Raw genomic sequence first — 12,619 nt, 5'->3', positions numbered from 1 at the left:
CCCTTCGGGAATAAACAAAAGATGCTGCGAGAAAAAAAAGGTTTGGGGGTGCAACACGAGGACTTTCCAAGAGGTCACCCATCTTAGTACTACTCTCGCCCAAGCACGTTTGACTTCGGAGTTCTGATGGGATCCGGTGCATTAGTGCTGGTATGATCGCACCCGTCATCCTACGCTCCCTCGCCGCATATATCTCATCCCTCTCATTTCAAATATAGATAATTGAATCTAAAAAATGGTAAAAATTCGTAAATTCACCAAATTTTCAATGAAAGAAACCGATTTTAGGGAAAATACGGGGACAAGCTCCCTTCGGGAATAAACAAAAGATGCTGCGGGAAAAAAAAGGTTTAGGGGTGCAACACGAGGACTTCCCAAGAGGTCACCTATCTTAGTACTACTCTCGCCCAAGCACATTTAACTTCGGAGTTCTGATGGGATCCGGTGCATTAGTGCTGGTATGATCGCACCCGTCATCCTACGTTCCCTCGTCGTATATATCCCATCCCTCTCATTTAAAATATAGATAATTGAATCTAAAAAATGGTAAAAATTCGTAAATTCACCAAATTTTCAGTGAAAGAAACCGATTTTAGGGAAAATACGGGGACAAGCTCCCTTCGGGAATAAACAAAAGATGCTGCGGGAAAAAAAAAAGGTTTGGGGGTGCAACACGAGGACTTCCGAAGAGGTCACCCATCTTAGTACTACTCTCGCCCAAGCACGTTTAGCTTCGGAGTTCTGATGGGATCCGGTGCATTAGTGCTGGTATGATCGCACCCGTCATCCTATGCTCCCTCGCCGCATATATCCCATCCCTCATATTTAAAATATATATAATTGAATCTAAAAAATGGTAAAAATTCGTAAATTCACCAAATTTTCAGTGAAAGAAATCGATTTTAGGGAAAATACGGGGACAAGCTCCCTTCGGGAATAAACAAAAGATGCTGCGGGAAAAAAAAAGAAGGTTTGGGGGTGCAACACGAGGACTTCCCAAGAGGTCACCCATCTTAGTACTACTCTCTTCCAAGCACGTTTAGCTTCGGAGTTCTGATGGGATCCGGTGCATTAGTGCTGGTATGATCGCACCCGTCATCCTACGCTCCCTCGCCGCATATATCCCATCCCTCTCATTTAAAATATAGATAATTGAATCTAAAAAATGGTAAAAATTCGTAAATTCACCAAATTTTCAGTGAAAGAAACCGATTTTAGGGAAAATACGGGCACAAGCTCCCTTCGGATATAAACAAAAGATGCTGCGGGGAAAAAAAAGGTTTGGGGGTGCAACACGAGGACTTCCCAACAGGTCACCCATCTTAGTACTACTCTCGCCCAAGCACGTTAAACTTCGGAGTTCTGATGGGATCCGGTGCATTAGTGCTGGTATGATCGCACCCGTCATCCTACGCTCCCTCGCCGCATATATCCCATCCCTCTCATTTAAAATATAGATAATTGAATCTAAAAAATGGTAAAAATTCGTAAATTCACCAAATTTTCAGTGAAAGAAACCGATTTTAGGGAAAATACGGGGACAAGCTCCCTTGGGGAATAAACAAAAGATGCTGCGGGAAAAAAAAGGTTTGGGGGTGCAACACGAGGACTTCCCAAGAGGTCACCCATCTTAGTACTACTCTCTTCCAAGCACGTTTAGCTTCGGAGTTCTGATGGGATCCGGTGCATTAGTGCTGGTATGATCGCACCCGTCATCCTACGCTCCCTCGCCGCATATATCCCATCCCTCTCATTTAAAATATAGATAATTGAATCTAAAAAATGGTAAAAATTCGTAAATTCACCAAATTTTCAGTGAAAGAAACCGATTTTAGGGAAAATACGGGCACAAGCTCCCTTCGGATATAAACAAAAGATGCTGCGGGGAAAAAAAAGGTTTGGGGGTGCAACACGAGGACTTCCCAACAGGTCACCCATCTTAGTACTACTCTCGCCCAAGCACGTTAAACTTCGGAGTTCTGATGGGATCCGGTGCATTAGTGCTGGTATGATCGCACCCGTCATCCTACGCTCCCTCGCCGCATATATCCCATCCCTCTCATTTAAAATATAGATAATTGAATCTAAAAAATGGTAAAAATTCGTAAATTCACCAAATTTTCAGTGAAAGAAACCGATTTTAGGGAAAATACGGGGACAAGCTCCCTTGGGGAATAAACAAAAGATGCTGCGGGAAAAAAAAGGTTTGGGGGTGCAACACGAGGACTTCCCAAGAGGTCACCCATCTTAGTACTACTCTCTTCCAAGCACGTTTAGCTTCGGAGTTCTGATGGGATCCGGTGCATTAGTGCTGGTATGATCGCACCTGTCATCCTACGCTCCCTCGCCGCATATATCCAATCCCTCTCATTTAAAATATAGATAATTGAATCTAAAAAATGGTAAAAATTCGTAAATTCACCAAATTTTCAGTGAAAGAAACCGATTTTAGGGAAAATACGGGGACAAGATCCCTTCGGGAATAAACAAAAGATGCTGCGGGAAAAAAAAAGATTTGGGGGTGCAACACGAGGACTTCCCAAGAGGTCATCCATCTTAGTACTACTCTCGCCCAAGCACGTTTCACTTCGGAGTTCTGATGGGATCCGGTGCATTAGTGCTGGTATGATCGCACCCGTCATCCTATTCTCCTGCGCCGCATATATCCCATCCCTCTCATTTAAAATATAGATAATTGAATCTAAAAAATGGTAAAAATTCGTAAATTCATCAAATTTTCAGTGAAAGAAACCGATTTTAGGGAAAATACGGGGACAAGCTCCCTTCGGGAATAAACAAAAGATGCTGCGGGAAAAAAAAGGTTTGGGGGTGCAACACGAGGACTTCCCAAGAGGTCACCCATCTTAGTACTACTCTCGCCCAAGCACGTTTAGCTTCGGAGTTCTGATGGGATCCGGTGCATTAGTGCTGGTATGATCGCACCCGTCATCCTACGTTCCCTCACCGTATATATCCCATCCCTCTCATTTAAAATATAGATAATTGAATCTAAAAAATGGTAAAAATTCGTAAATTCACCAAATTTTCAGTGAAAGAAACCGATTTTAGGGAAAATACGGGGACAAGCTCCCTTGGGGAATAAACAAAAGATGCTGCGGGAAAAAAAGGTTTGGGGGTGCAACACGAGGACTTCCCAAGTGGTCACCCATCTTAGTACTACTCTCGCCCAAGCACGTTTATCTTCGGAGTTCTGATGGGATCCGGTGCATTAGTGCTGGTATGATCGCACCCGTCATCCTACGCTCCCTCGCCGCATATATCCCATCCCTCTCATTTAAAATATAGATAATTGAATCTAAAAAATGGTAAAAATTCGTAAATTCACCAAATTTTCAGTGAAAGAAACCGATTTTAGGGAAAATACGGGGACAAGCTCCCTTCGGGAATAAACAAAAGGTGCTGCGGGAAAAAAAAAGGTTTGGGGGTGCAACACGAGGACTTCCCAAGAGGTCACCCATCTTAGTACTACTCTCGCCCAAGCACGTTTAGCTTCGGAGTTCTGATGTGATCCGGTGCATTAGTGCTGGTATGATCGCACCCGTCATCCTACGCTCCCTCGCCGCATATATCCCATCCCTCTCATTTAAAATATAGATAATTGAATCTAAAAAATGGTAAAAATTTGTAAATTCACCAAATTTTAAGTGAAAGAAACCGATTTTAGGGAAAATACGGGGACAAGCTCCCTTCGGGAATAAACAAAAGATGCTGCGGGGAAAAAAAAGGTTTGGGGGTGCAACACGAGGACTTCCCAACAGGTCACCCATCTTAGTACTACTCTCGCCCAAGCACGTTTAACTTCGGAGTTCTAATGGGATCCGGTGCATTAGTGCTGGTATGATCGCACCCGTCATCCTACGCTCCCTCGCCGCATATATCCCATCCCTCTCATTTAAAATATAGATAATTGAATCTAAACAATGGTAAAAATTCGTAAATTCACCAAATTTTCAGTGAAAGAAACCGATTTTAGGGAAAATACGGGGACAAGCTCCCTTCGGGAATAAACAAAAGATGCTGCGGGAAAAAAAAAGGTTTGGGGGTGCAACACGAGGACTTCCCAAGAGGTCACCCATCTTAGTACTACTCTCGCCCAAGCACGTTTAACTTCCGAGTTCTGATGGGATCCGTTGCATTAGTGCTGGTATGATCGCACCCGTCATCCTACGCTCCCTCGCCGCATATATCTCATCCCTCTCATTTAAAATATAGATAATTGAATCTAAAAAATGGTAAAAATTCGTAAATTCACCAAATTTTCAGTGAAAGAAACCGATTTTAGGGAAAATACGGGGACAAGCTCCCTTCGGGAATAAACAAAAGATGCTGCGGGAAAAAAAGGTTTGGGGGGTGCAACACGAGGACTTTCCAAGAGGTCACCTATCTTAGTACTACTCTCGCCCAAGCACGTTTAACTTCGGAGTTCTGATGGGATCCGGTGCATTAGTGCTGGTATGATCGCACCCGTCATCCTACGCTCCCTCGCCGCATATATCCCATCCCTCTCATTTAAAATATAGATAATTGAATCTAAAAATGGTAAAAATTCGTAAATTCACCAAATTTTCAGTGAAAGAAACCGATTTTATGAAAAATACGGGGACAAGCTCCCTTCGGGAATAAACAAAAGATGCTGCGGGAAAAAAAAAGAAGGTTTGGGGGTGCAACACGAGGACTTCCCAAGAGGTCACCCATCTTAGTACTACTCTCTTCCAAGCACGTTTAGCTTCGGAGTTCTGATGGGATCCGGTGCATTAGTGCTTGTATGATCGCACCCGTCATCCTACGCTCCCTCGCCGCATATATCCCATCCCTCTCATTTAAAATATAGATAATTGAATCTAAAAAATGGTAAAAATTCGTAAATTCACCAAATTTTCAGTGAAAGAAACCGATTTTAGGGAAAATACGGGCACAAGCTCCCTTCGGGAATAAACAAAAGATGCTGCGGGGAAAAAAAAGGTTTGTGGGTGCAACACGAGGACTTCCCAACAGGTCACCCATCTTAGTACTACTCTCGCCCAAGCACGTTTAACTTCGGAGTTCTGATGGGATCCGGTGCATTAGTGCTGTTATGATCGCACCCGTCATCCTACGCTCCCTCGCCGCATATATCCCATCCCTCTCATTTAAAATATAGATAATTGAATCTAAAAAATGGTAAAAATTCGTAAATTCACCAAATTTTCAGTGAAAGAAACCGATTTTAGGGAAAATACGGGGACAAGCTCCCTTGGGGAATAAACAAAAGATGCTGCGGGAAAAAAAAGGTTTGGGGGTGCAACACGAGGACTTCCCAAGAGGTCACCCATCTTAGTACTACTCTCGCCCAAGCACGTTTATCTTCGGAGTTCTGATGGGATCCGGTGCATTAGTGCTGGTATGATCGCACCCGTCATCCTACGCTCCCTCGCCGCATATATCCCATCCCTCTCATTTAAAATATAGATAATTGAATCTAAAAAATGGTAAAAATTTGTAAATTCACCAAATTTTCAGTGAAAGAAACCGATTTTAGGGAAAATACGGGGACAAGCTCCCTTCGGGAATAAACAAAAGATGCTACGGGAAAAAAAAGGTTTGGGTGTGCAACACGAGGACTTCCCAAGAGGTCACCCATCTTAGTACTACTTTCGCCCAAGCACATTTGTCTTCGGAGTTCTGATGGGATCCAGTGCATTAGTGCTGGTATGATCGCACCCGTCATCCTACGCTCCCTCGCCGCATATATCCCATCCCTCTCATTTAAAATATAGATAATTGAATCTAAAAAATGGTAAAAATTCGTAAATTCACCAAATTTTCAGTGAAAGAAACCGATTTTAGGGAAAATACGGGGACAAGCTCCCTTCGGGAATAAACAAAAGATGCTGCGGGAAAAAAAAAGGTTTGGGGGTGCAACACGAGGACTTCCCAAGAGGTCACCCATCTTAGTACTACTCTCGCCCAAGCATGTTTAACTTCGGAGTTCTGATGGGATCCGGTAGATTAGTGCTGGTATGATCGCACCGGTCATCCTACGCTCCCTCGCCGCATATATCCCATCCCTCTCATTTAAAATATAGATAATTGAATCTAAAAAATGGTAAAAATTCATAAATTCACCAAATTTTCAGTGAAAGAAACCGATTTTAGGGAAAATACGGGCACAAGCTCCCTTCGGGAATAAATAAAAGATGCTGCGGGAAAAAAAAAGATGGTTTGGGGGTGCAACACGACGACTTACCAAGAGGTCACCGATCTAGTACTACTCTCGCCCAAGCACGTTTCACTTCGGAGTTCTGATGGGATCCGGTGCATTAGTGCTGGTATGATCGCACCCGTCATTCTACGCTCCCTCGCCGCATATATCCCATCCCTCTCATTTAAAATATAGATAATTGAATCTAAAAATGGTAAAAATTCGTAAATTCACCAAATTTTCAGTGAAAGAAACCGATTTTACGAAAAATACGGGGACAATCTCTCTTCGGGAATAAACAAAAGATGCTGCGGGAAAAAAAAAGGTTTGGGGGTGCAACACGAGGACTTCCCAAGAGGTCACCCATTTTAGTACTACTCTCGCCCAAGCACGTTTATCTTCGGAGTTCTGATGGGATCCGGTGCATTAGTGCTGGTATGATCGCACCCGTCATCCTACGCTCCCTCGCCGCATATATCCCATCCCTCTCATTTAAAATATAGATAATTGAATCTAAAAAATGGTAAAAATTCGTAAATTCACCAAATTTTCAGTGAAAGAAACCGATTTTAGGGAAAATACGGGGACAAGCTCCCTTCGGGAATAAACAAAAGATGCTGCGGGAAAAAAAAGGTTTGGGGGTGCAACACGAGGACTTCCCAAGAGGTCACCCATCTTAGTACTACTCTCGCCCAAGCACGTTTATCTTCGGAGTTCTGATGGGATCCGGTGCATTAGTGCTGGTATGATCGCACCGGTCATCCTACGCTCCCTCGCCGCATATATCCCATCCCTCTCATTTAAAATATAGATAATTGAATCTAAAAAATGGTAAAAATTCGTAAATTCACCAAATTTTCAGTGAAAGAAACCGATTTTAGAGAAAATACGGGCACAAGCTCCCTTCGGGAATAAACAAAAGATGTTGCGGGAAAAAAAAAGAAGGTTTGGGGGTGCAACACGAGGACTTCCCAAGAGGTCACCGATCTAGTACTACTCTTGCCCAAGCACGTTTAACTTCGGAGTTCTGATGGGATCCGGTGCATTAGTGCTGGTATGATCGCACCCGTCATCCTATTCTCCCTCGCCGCATATATCCCATCCCTCTCATTTAAAATATAGATAATTGAATCTAAAAAATGGTAAAAATTCGTAAATTCATCAAATTTTCAGTGAAAGAAACCGATTTTAGGGAAAATACGGGGACAAGCTCCCTTCGGGAATAAACAAAAGATGCTGCGGGAAAAAAAAGGTTTGGGGGTGCAACACGAGGACTTCCCAAGAGGTCACCCATCTTAGTACTACTCTCGCCCAAGCACGTTTATCTTCGGAGTTCTGATGGGATCCGGTGCATTAGTGCTGGTATGATCGCACCCGTCATCCTACGCTCCCTCGCCGCATATATCCCATCCCTCTCATTTAAAATATAGATAATTGAATCTAAAAAATGGTAAAAATTTGTAAATTCACCAAATTTTCAGTGAAAGAAACCGATTTTAGGGAAAATACGGGGACAAGCTCCCTTCGGGAATAAACAAAAGATGCTACGGGAAAAAAAAGGTTTGGGTGTGCAACACGAGGACTTCCCAAGAGGTCACCCATCTTAGTACTACTTTCGCCCAAGCACATTTGTCTTCGGAGTTCTGATGGGATCCAGTGCATTAGTGCTGGTATGATCGCACCCGTCATCCTACGCTCCCTCGCCGCATATATCCCATCCCTCTCATTTAAAATATAGATAATTGAATCTAAAAAATGGTAAAAATTCGTAAATTCACCAAATTTTCAGTGAAAGAAACCGATTTTAGGGAAAATACGGGGACAAGCTCCCTTCGGGAATAAACAAAAGATGCTGCGGGAAAAAAAAAGGTTTGGGGGTGCAACACGAGGACTTCCCAAGAGGTCACCCATCTTAGTACTACTCTCGCCCAAGCATGTTTAACTTCGGAGTTCTGATGGGATCCGGTAGATTAGTGCTGGTATGATCGCACCGGTCATCCTACGCTCCCTCGCCGCATATATCCCATCCCTCTCATTTAAAATATAGATAATTGAATCTAAAAAATGGTAAAAATTCATAAATTCACCAAATTTTCAGTGAAAGAAACCGATTTTAGGGAAAATACGGGCACAAGCTCCCTTCGGGAATAAATAAAAGATGCTGCGGGAAAAAAAAGAAGGTTTGGGGGTGCAACACGAGGACTTACCAAGAGGTCACCGATCTAGTACTACTCTCGCCCAAGCACGTTTCACTTCGGAGTTCTGATGGGATCCGGTGCATTAGTGCTGGTATGATCGCACCCGTCATTCTACGCTCCCTCGCCGCATATATCCCATCCCTCTCATTTAAAATATAGATAATTGAATCTAAAAATGGTAAAAATTCGTAAATTCACCAAATTTTCAGTGAAAGAAACCGATTTTACGAAAAATACGGGGACAATCTCCCTTCGGGAATAAACAAAAGATGCTGCGGGAAAAAAAAGGTTTGGGGGTGCAACACGAGGACTTCCCAAGAGGTCACCCATTTTAGTACTACTCTCGCCCAAGCACGTTTATCTTCGGAGTTCTGATGGGATCCGGTGCATTAGTGCTGGTATGATCGCACCCGTCATCCTACGCTCCCTCGCCGCATATATCCCATCCCTCTCATTTAAAATATAGATAATTGAATCTAAAAAATGGTAAAAATTCGTAAATTCACCAAATTTTCAGTGAAAGAAACCGATTTTAGGGAAAATACGGGGACAAGCTCCCTTCGGGAATAAACAAAAGATGCTGCGGGAAAAAAAAAGATTTGGGGGTGCAACACGAGGACTTCCCAAGAGGTCACCCATCTTAGTACTACTCTCGCCCAAGCACGTTTAACTTCGGAGTTCTGATGGGATCCGGTGCATTAGTGCTGGTATGATCGCACCCGTCATCCTACGCTCCCTCGCCGCATATATCCCATCCCTCTCATTTAAAATATAGATAATTGAATCTAAAAAATGGTAAAAATTCGTAAATTCACCAAATTTTCAGTGAAAGAAACCGATTTTAGAGAAAATACGGGCACAAGCTCCCTTCGGGAATAAACAAAAGATGTTGCGGGAAAAAAAAAGAAGGTTTGGGGGTGCAACACGAGGACTTCCCAAGAGGTCACCGATCTAGTACTACTCTTGCCCAAGCACGTTTAACTTCGGAGTTCTGATGGGATCCGGTGCATTAGTGCTGGTATGATCGCACCCGTCATCCTACGCTCCCTCGCCGCATATATCCCATCCCTCTCATTTAAAATATAGATAATTGAATCTAAAAAATGGTAAAAATTCGTAAATTCACCAAATTTTCAGTGAAAGAAACCGATTTTAGGGAAAATACGGGGACTAGCTCCCTTCGGGAATAAACAAAAGATGCTGCGGGAAAAAAAAAGGTTTGGGGGTGCAACACGAGGACTTCCCAAGAGGTCACTTATCTTAGTACTACTCTCGCCAAGCACATTTAACTTCGGAGTTCTGATGGGATCCGGTGCATTAGTGCTGGTATGATCGCACCCGTCATCCTACGCTCCCTCGCCGCATATATCCCATCCCTCTCATTTAAAATATAGATAATTGAATCTAAAAAATGGTAAAAATTCATAAATTCACCAAATTTTCAATGAAAGAAACCGATTTTAGGGAAAATACGGGCACAAGCTCCCTTCGGGAATAAACAAAAGATGCTGCGGGGAAAAAAAGGTTTGGGGGTGCAACACGAGGACTTCCCAAGAGGTCACCCATCTTAGTACTACTCTCGCCCAAGCACGTTTAACTTCGGAGTTATGATGGAATCCGGTGCATTAGTGCTGGTATGATCGCACCGGTCATCCTATGCTCCCTCGCCGCATATATCCCATCCCTCTCATTTAAAATATAGATAATTGAATCTAAAAAATGGTAAAAATTCATAAATTCACCAAATTTTCAGTGAAAGAAACCGATTTTAGGGAAAATACGGGCACAAGCTCCCTTCGGGAATAAATAAAAGATGCTGCGGGAAAAAAAAAGATGGTTTGGGGGTGCAACACGACGACTTACCAAGAGGTCACCGATCTAGTACTACTCTCGCCCAAGCACGTTTCACTTCGGAGTTCTGATGGGATCCGGTGCATTAGTGCTGGTATGATCGCACCCGTCATTCTACGCTCCCTCGCCGCATATATCCCATCCCTCTCATTTAAAATATAGATAATTGAATCTAAAAATGGTAAAAATTCGTAAATTCACCAAATTTTCAGTGAAAGAAACCGATTTTACGAAAAATACGGGGACAATCTCCCTTCGGGAATAAACAAAAGATGCTGCGGGAAAAAAAAAGGTTTGGGGGTGCAACACGAGGACTTCCCAAGAGGTCACCCATTTTAGTACTACTCTCGCCCAAGCACGTTTATCTTCGGAGTTCTGATGGGATCCGGTGCATTAGTGCTGGTATGATCGCACCCGTCATCCTACGCTCCCTCGCCGCATATATCCCATCCCTCTCATTTAAAATATAGATAATTGAATCTAAAAAATGGTAAAAATTCGTAAATTCACCAAATTTTCAGTGAAAGAAACCGATTTTAGGGAAAATACGGGGACAAGCTCCCTTCGGGAATAAACAAAAGATGCTGCGGGAAAAAAAAGGTTTGGGGGTGCAACACGAGGACTTCCCAAGAGGTCACCCATCTTAGTACTACTCTCGCCCAAGCACGTTTATCTTCGGAGTTCTGATGGGATCCGGTGCATTAGTGCTGGTATGATCGCACCGGTCATCCTACGCTCCCTCGCCGCATATATCCCATCCCTCTCATTTAAAATATAGATAATTGAATCTAAAAAATGGTAAAAATTCGTAAATTCACCAAATTTTCAGTGAAAGAAACCGATTTTAGAGAAAATACGGGCACAAGCTCCCTTCGGGAATAAACAAAAGATGTTGCGGGAAAAAAAAAGAAGGTTTGGGGGTGCAACACGAGGACTTCCCAAGAGGTCACCGATCTAGTACTACTCTTGCCCAAGCACGTTTAACTTCGGAGTTCTGATGGGATCCGGTGCATTAGTGCTGGTATGATCGCACCCGTCATCCTATTCTCCCTCGCCGCATATATCCCATCCCTCTCATTTAAAATATAGATAATTGAATCTAAAAAATGGTAAAAATTCGTAAATTCATCAAATTTTCAGTGAAAGAAACCGATTTTAGGGAAAATACGGGGACAAGCTCCCTTCGGGAATAAACAAAAGATGCTGCGGGAAAAAAAAAGGTTTGGGGGTGCAACACGAGGACTTCCCAAGAGGTCACCCATCTTAGTACTACTCTCGCCCAAGCACGTTTATCTTCGGAGTTCTGATGGGATCCGGTGCATTAGTGCTGGTATGATCGCACCCGTCATCCTACGCTCCCTCGCCGCATATATCCCATCCCTCTCATTTAAAATATAGATAATTGAATCTAAAAAATGGTAAAAATTTGTAAATTCACCAAATTTTCAGTGAAAGAAACCGATTTTAGGGAAAATACGGGGACAAGCTCCCTTCGGGAATAAACAAAAGATGCTACGGGAAAAAAAAGGTTTGGGTGTGCAACACGAGGACTTCCCAAGAGGTCACCCATCTTAGTACTACTTTCGCCCAAGCACATTTGTCTTCGGAGTTCTGATGGGATCCAGTGCATTAGTGCTGGTATGATCGCACCCGTCATCCTACGCTCCCTCGCCGCATATATCCCATCCCTCTCATTTAAAATATAGATAATTGAATCTAAAAAATGGTAAAAATTCGTAAATTCACCAAATTTTCAGTGAAAGAAACCGATTTTAGGGAAAATACGGGGACAAGCTCCCTTCGGGAATAAACAAAAGATGCTGCGGGAAAAAAAAAGGTTTGGGGGTGCAACACGAGGACTTCCCAAGAGGTCACCCATCTTAGTACTACTCTCGCCCAAGCATGTTTAACTTCGGAGTTCTGATGGGATCCGGTAGATTAGTGCTGGTATGATCGCACCGGTCATCCTACGCTCCCTCGCCGCATATATCCCATCCCTCTCATTTAAAATATAGATAATTGAATCTAAAAAATGGTAAAAATTCATAAATTCACCAAATTTTCAGTGAAAGAAACCGATTTTAGGGAAAATACGGGCACAAGCTCCCTTCGGGAATAAATAAAAGATGCTGCGGGAAAAAAAAGAAGGTTTGGGGGTGCAACACGAGGACTTACCAAGAGGTCACCGATCTAGTACTACTCTCGCCCAAGCACGTTTCACTTCGGAGTTCTGATGGGATCCGGTGCATTAGTGCTGGTATGATCGCACCCGTCATTCTACGCTCCCTCGCCGCATATATCCCATCCCTCTCATTTAAAATATAGATAATTGAATCTAAAAATGGTAAAAATTCGTAAATTCACCAAA

General features: G+C 43.0%; 41 non-coding genes across 41 annotated transcripts; all 41 read right to left on the bottom strand.

The window, feature by feature from the left end:
* Positions 1 to 45: 45 nt before the first annotated feature.
* LOC136204581 (5S ribosomal RNA) lies at positions 46 to 164 on the bottom strand. The gene has a single exon (XR_010675414.1). It is a non-coding gene; the product is annotated as a 5S ribosomal RNA (ribosomal RNA).
* A 189-nt stretch (positions 165 to 353) lies between these two features.
* On the bottom strand, positions 354 to 472 carry LOC136204558 (5S ribosomal RNA). Its single transcript, XR_010675392.1, has one exon. It is a non-coding gene; the product is annotated as a 5S ribosomal RNA (ribosomal RNA).
* Positions 473 to 663: 191 nt separating this feature from the next.
* On the bottom strand, positions 664 to 782 carry LOC136204531 (5S ribosomal RNA). Its single transcript, XR_010675366.1, has one exon. It is a non-coding gene; the product is annotated as a 5S ribosomal RNA (ribosomal RNA).
* Positions 783 to 975: 193 nt separating this feature from the next.
* LOC136204665 (5S ribosomal RNA) lies at positions 976 to 1,094 on the bottom strand. Its single transcript, XR_010675495.1, has one exon. It is a non-coding gene; the product is annotated as a 5S ribosomal RNA (ribosomal RNA).
* A 190-nt stretch (positions 1,095 to 1,284) lies between these two features.
* LOC136204610 (5S ribosomal RNA) lies at positions 1,285 to 1,403 on the bottom strand. The gene has a single exon (XR_010675442.1). It is a non-coding gene; the product is annotated as a 5S ribosomal RNA (ribosomal RNA).
* Positions 1,404 to 1,592: 189 nt separating this feature from the next.
* LOC136204664 (5S ribosomal RNA) lies at positions 1,593 to 1,711 on the bottom strand. Its single transcript, XR_010675494.1, has one exon. It is a non-coding gene; the product is annotated as a 5S ribosomal RNA (ribosomal RNA).
* A 190-nt stretch (positions 1,712 to 1,901) lies between these two features.
* On the bottom strand, positions 1,902 to 2,020 carry LOC136204609 (5S ribosomal RNA). Its single transcript, XR_010675441.1, has one exon. It is a non-coding gene; the product is annotated as a 5S ribosomal RNA (ribosomal RNA).
* A 189-nt stretch (positions 2,021 to 2,209) lies between these two features.
* LOC136204727 (5S ribosomal RNA) lies at positions 2,210 to 2,328 on the bottom strand. Its single transcript, XR_010675553.1, has one exon. It is a non-coding gene; the product is annotated as a 5S ribosomal RNA (ribosomal RNA).
* Positions 2,329 to 2,518: 190 nt separating this feature from the next.
* Positions 2,519 to 2,637, bottom strand: LOC136204546 (5S ribosomal RNA). Its single transcript, XR_010675380.1, has one exon. It is a non-coding gene; the product is annotated as a 5S ribosomal RNA (ribosomal RNA).
* A 189-nt stretch (positions 2,638 to 2,826) lies between these two features.
* Positions 2,827 to 2,945, bottom strand: LOC136204556 (5S ribosomal RNA). Its single transcript, XR_010675390.1, has one exon. It is a non-coding gene; the product is annotated as a 5S ribosomal RNA (ribosomal RNA).
* A 188-nt stretch (positions 2,946 to 3,133) lies between these two features.
* On the bottom strand, positions 3,134 to 3,252 carry LOC136204950 (5S ribosomal RNA). Its single transcript, XR_010675760.1, has one exon. It is a non-coding gene; the product is annotated as a 5S ribosomal RNA (ribosomal RNA).
* Positions 3,253 to 3,442: 190 nt separating this feature from the next.
* Positions 3,443 to 3,561, bottom strand: LOC136204374 (5S ribosomal RNA). The gene has a single exon (XR_010675217.1). It is a non-coding gene; the product is annotated as a 5S ribosomal RNA (ribosomal RNA).
* Positions 3,562 to 3,751: 190 nt separating this feature from the next.
* LOC136204304 (5S ribosomal RNA) lies at positions 3,752 to 3,870 on the bottom strand. The gene has a single exon (XR_010675149.1). It is a non-coding gene; the product is annotated as a 5S ribosomal RNA (ribosomal RNA).
* A 190-nt stretch (positions 3,871 to 4,060) lies between these two features.
* LOC136204675 (5S ribosomal RNA) lies at positions 4,061 to 4,179 on the bottom strand. The gene has a single exon (XR_010675505.1). It is a non-coding gene; the product is annotated as a 5S ribosomal RNA (ribosomal RNA).
* Positions 4,180 to 4,368: 189 nt separating this feature from the next.
* LOC136204621 (5S ribosomal RNA) lies at positions 4,369 to 4,487 on the bottom strand. Its single transcript, XR_010675453.1, has one exon. It is a non-coding gene; the product is annotated as a 5S ribosomal RNA (ribosomal RNA).
* A 192-nt stretch (positions 4,488 to 4,679) lies between these two features.
* LOC136204778 (5S ribosomal RNA) lies at positions 4,680 to 4,798 on the bottom strand. The gene has a single exon (XR_010675604.1). It is a non-coding gene; the product is annotated as a 5S ribosomal RNA (ribosomal RNA).
* A 190-nt stretch (positions 4,799 to 4,988) lies between these two features.
* LOC136204674 (5S ribosomal RNA) lies at positions 4,989 to 5,107 on the bottom strand. Its single transcript, XR_010675504.1, has one exon. It is a non-coding gene; the product is annotated as a 5S ribosomal RNA (ribosomal RNA).
* A 189-nt stretch (positions 5,108 to 5,296) lies between these two features.
* LOC136204845 (5S ribosomal RNA) lies at positions 5,297 to 5,415 on the bottom strand. The gene has a single exon (XR_010675667.1). It is a non-coding gene; the product is annotated as a 5S ribosomal RNA (ribosomal RNA).
* A 189-nt stretch (positions 5,416 to 5,604) lies between these two features.
* On the bottom strand, positions 5,605 to 5,723 carry LOC136204795 (5S ribosomal RNA). The gene has a single exon (XR_010675620.1). It is a non-coding gene; the product is annotated as a 5S ribosomal RNA (ribosomal RNA).
* Positions 5,724 to 5,913: 190 nt separating this feature from the next.
* Positions 5,914 to 6,032, bottom strand: LOC136204714 (5S ribosomal RNA). The gene has a single exon (XR_010675541.1). It is a non-coding gene; the product is annotated as a 5S ribosomal RNA (ribosomal RNA).
* A 193-nt stretch (positions 6,033 to 6,225) lies between these two features.
* LOC136204864 (5S ribosomal RNA) lies at positions 6,226 to 6,343 on the bottom strand. Its single transcript, XR_010675685.1, has one exon. It is a non-coding gene; the product is annotated as a 5S ribosomal RNA (ribosomal RNA).
* Positions 6,344 to 6,532: 189 nt separating this feature from the next.
* LOC136204542 (5S ribosomal RNA) lies at positions 6,533 to 6,651 on the bottom strand. The gene has a single exon (XR_010675377.1). It is a non-coding gene; the product is annotated as a 5S ribosomal RNA (ribosomal RNA).
* Positions 6,652 to 6,840: 189 nt separating this feature from the next.
* LOC136204594 (5S ribosomal RNA) lies at positions 6,841 to 6,959 on the bottom strand. Its single transcript, XR_010675427.1, has one exon. It is a non-coding gene; the product is annotated as a 5S ribosomal RNA (ribosomal RNA).
* A 193-nt stretch (positions 6,960 to 7,152) lies between these two features.
* LOC136204776 (5S ribosomal RNA) lies at positions 7,153 to 7,270 on the bottom strand. Its single transcript, XR_010675602.1, has one exon. It is a non-coding gene; the product is annotated as a 5S ribosomal RNA (ribosomal RNA).
* A 189-nt stretch (positions 7,271 to 7,459) lies between these two features.
* On the bottom strand, positions 7,460 to 7,578 carry LOC136204833 (5S ribosomal RNA). Its single transcript, XR_010675656.1, has one exon. It is a non-coding gene; the product is annotated as a 5S ribosomal RNA (ribosomal RNA).
* A 189-nt stretch (positions 7,579 to 7,767) lies between these two features.
* Positions 7,768 to 7,886, bottom strand: LOC136204793 (5S ribosomal RNA). Its single transcript, XR_010675619.1, has one exon. It is a non-coding gene; the product is annotated as a 5S ribosomal RNA (ribosomal RNA).
* Positions 7,887 to 8,076: 190 nt separating this feature from the next.
* On the bottom strand, positions 8,077 to 8,195 carry LOC136204713 (5S ribosomal RNA). Its single transcript, XR_010675540.1, has one exon. It is a non-coding gene; the product is annotated as a 5S ribosomal RNA (ribosomal RNA).
* A 192-nt stretch (positions 8,196 to 8,387) lies between these two features.
* On the bottom strand, positions 8,388 to 8,505 carry LOC136204830 (5S ribosomal RNA). Its single transcript, XR_010675653.1, has one exon. It is a non-coding gene; the product is annotated as a 5S ribosomal RNA (ribosomal RNA).
* A 188-nt stretch (positions 8,506 to 8,693) lies between these two features.
* LOC136204541 (5S ribosomal RNA) lies at positions 8,694 to 8,812 on the bottom strand. The gene has a single exon (XR_010675376.1). It is a non-coding gene; the product is annotated as a 5S ribosomal RNA (ribosomal RNA).
* A 190-nt stretch (positions 8,813 to 9,002) lies between these two features.
* LOC136204619 (5S ribosomal RNA) lies at positions 9,003 to 9,121 on the bottom strand. The gene has a single exon (XR_010675451.1). It is a non-coding gene; the product is annotated as a 5S ribosomal RNA (ribosomal RNA).
* A 193-nt stretch (positions 9,122 to 9,314) lies between these two features.
* On the bottom strand, positions 9,315 to 9,432 carry LOC136204774 (5S ribosomal RNA). Its single transcript, XR_010675600.1, has one exon. It is a non-coding gene; the product is annotated as a 5S ribosomal RNA (ribosomal RNA).
* A 190-nt stretch (positions 9,433 to 9,622) lies between these two features.
* On the bottom strand, positions 9,623 to 9,740 carry LOC136204838 (5S ribosomal RNA). Its single transcript, XR_010675661.1, has one exon. It is a non-coding gene; the product is annotated as a 5S ribosomal RNA (ribosomal RNA).
* A 189-nt stretch (positions 9,741 to 9,929) lies between these two features.
* On the bottom strand, positions 9,930 to 10,048 carry LOC136204689 (5S ribosomal RNA). The gene has a single exon (XR_010675518.1). It is a non-coding gene; the product is annotated as a 5S ribosomal RNA (ribosomal RNA).
* Positions 10,049 to 10,241: 193 nt separating this feature from the next.
* LOC136204863 (5S ribosomal RNA) lies at positions 10,242 to 10,359 on the bottom strand. The gene has a single exon (XR_010675684.1). It is a non-coding gene; the product is annotated as a 5S ribosomal RNA (ribosomal RNA).
* Positions 10,360 to 10,548: 189 nt separating this feature from the next.
* LOC136204540 (5S ribosomal RNA) lies at positions 10,549 to 10,667 on the bottom strand. The gene has a single exon (XR_010675375.1). It is a non-coding gene; the product is annotated as a 5S ribosomal RNA (ribosomal RNA).
* Positions 10,668 to 10,856: 189 nt separating this feature from the next.
* Positions 10,857 to 10,975, bottom strand: LOC136204593 (5S ribosomal RNA). The gene has a single exon (XR_010675426.1). It is a non-coding gene; the product is annotated as a 5S ribosomal RNA (ribosomal RNA).
* Positions 10,976 to 11,168: 193 nt separating this feature from the next.
* On the bottom strand, positions 11,169 to 11,286 carry LOC136204773 (5S ribosomal RNA). The gene has a single exon (XR_010675599.1). It is a non-coding gene; the product is annotated as a 5S ribosomal RNA (ribosomal RNA).
* A 190-nt stretch (positions 11,287 to 11,476) lies between these two features.
* Positions 11,477 to 11,595, bottom strand: LOC136204821 (5S ribosomal RNA). Its single transcript, XR_010675645.1, has one exon. It is a non-coding gene; the product is annotated as a 5S ribosomal RNA (ribosomal RNA).
* Positions 11,596 to 11,784: 189 nt separating this feature from the next.
* LOC136204792 (5S ribosomal RNA) lies at positions 11,785 to 11,903 on the bottom strand. Its single transcript, XR_010675618.1, has one exon. It is a non-coding gene; the product is annotated as a 5S ribosomal RNA (ribosomal RNA).
* A 190-nt stretch (positions 11,904 to 12,093) lies between these two features.
* LOC136204712 (5S ribosomal RNA) lies at positions 12,094 to 12,212 on the bottom strand. Its single transcript, XR_010675539.1, has one exon. It is a non-coding gene; the product is annotated as a 5S ribosomal RNA (ribosomal RNA).
* A 192-nt stretch (positions 12,213 to 12,404) lies between these two features.
* LOC136204829 (5S ribosomal RNA) lies at positions 12,405 to 12,522 on the bottom strand. The gene has a single exon (XR_010675652.1). It is a non-coding gene; the product is annotated as a 5S ribosomal RNA (ribosomal RNA).
* Between the last annotated feature and the right edge of the window lie 97 nt (positions 12,523 to 12,619).

The sequence above is a fragment of the Euphorbia lathyris genome, chromosome 8 (genome assembly GCF_963576675.1).
Source record: "Euphorbia lathyris chromosome 8, ddEupLath1.1, whole genome shotgun sequence".
In the NCBI taxonomy this organism is placed as follows: domain Eukaryota; kingdom Viridiplantae; phylum Streptophyta; class Magnoliopsida; order Malpighiales; family Euphorbiaceae; genus Euphorbia; species Euphorbia lathyris.
This window is presented reverse-complemented; position numbering and strand designations above follow the sequence as displayed.